This window comes from Camelus bactrianus, chromosome 8 (genome assembly GCF_048773025.1).
Source record: "Camelus bactrianus isolate YW-2024 breed Bactrian camel chromosome 8, ASM4877302v1, whole genome shotgun sequence".
NCBI classification, from domain to species: Eukaryota; Metazoa; Chordata; class Mammalia; order Artiodactyla; family Camelidae; genus Camelus; species Camelus bactrianus.
This window is the reverse complement of record NC_133546.1, coordinates 14,935,265-14,936,775: the sequence shown is the minus strand read 5'-3', so window position 1 is coordinate 14,936,775 and position 1,511 is coordinate 14,935,265.

Here is a 1,511-nt window from a genome sequence, read left to right as displayed (position 1 = left end):
AGTGTTGATAGCAGCTTTATTCATAATAGCCCAAAACTGGAAACAAACCACATGTCCATCAGCAGGTGAAGGGATAAACACGTGTGGTCTGTCTGTACGCTGGATGCAACTCAGCGTTAAAAAGGAACACATACTGATAGAAGAATACGGATGAATCTCATATGTGTTAAGCTGAGTGAAAGAAGCCAGACAGAGGAGTACATTCTGTGTGATTTCACTGACATGAAATTACAGAGTCAGCACATCTAATCTATAGTGACAGAACACAGAGGGCAGTGAGACAGGATTCACTGAGAAGGGCACGAGGGAAGCTCTAGGGGGATGGATGTGTCCTACGCCATGGTTGTGGCAAGGTGACATGGGTGTATCCACTTATCAAAACTCATTTAAAAATGGGAACTTTTTTGTATAAAAACTTATGCACAACTTACATAAGTGCATCTTATTGTACTAAACAATACATATTGAAATAAAATAATAAGTTTGTTTTAAAAGAAACATTAGGGAAGGAAGCATCTAATACGTTTCAGTACTTTTGGGGAAAAGCTGATGAACCAACAACCCATGAGAATTTGGGAGTTTGAGATTTACAAATGTTAGCCACTATATATAAAAACAGATTTTTTTTTAAGTTTCTGCTGTATAGCACAGGGAACTATGTTCAGTATCTTGTAATAACCTTTCATGAAAAAGAATATGAAAATGAATATATGTATGTATATACATGACTGGGGCACTGTGCTGTACACCAGAGGTTGACATACTGTAACTGACGGTACTTCAATAAAAAATTTTTTAAAATAAAGTAAATAAATAATCCATGAGAAAGACAAATAAGGGGAGAAGCAGAAACACAAAACAAGTTGCCCACTGGACGCTCCCTTAGTAATGATCAGGTATAAGGTGGAATCCTGTCACTTCTGAAGCTAAAGACTCACTGACATTCTGAGAATTTCCATTATCTACACTATCACTAACCTGCATTTTATGTACAGCCCCACAGTAGTGTACGAATTTACCAGTTCCTCTGAAGATATCCCCACTGTGTGTCAGGGGACCAATATACCCGGTCAGTTTCCTTCTCAAACCACCGACACCACTGAACTAATGCTGGGAAAGAGGAGGTTATCCTGTGCTGAGAAGCATCATGTTGTTGTCTGTTCTAGGGAGCCGAGTGTGAGGTCCGTGCAGAGAGGATGCAGTCAAAGTGGCCGGGTGGACGATGCCGCATGAGCGCCGAGATCATCAGCGCTGTCCTAGCACTTTGATTCCTCTGGTCCTTCCTAAGAACTATTCTTTATTAGTGAGGGAAGAGCTGCGCTGTCCTGGTGGTGCTCACGTCCACACAGCCGCATCTGATGTTCCATAAAGAGACACCAGCATCAAGGATGGACATCCCGAGGGCATGGCCTCTGGCCTTCTGGCAGCTTGAATCCTGCAGTGCAAACAGCACACTCACTACGCAGCACCCTATGCCGTCTGACAAATCCCAAACAATTACCAGATGCTTC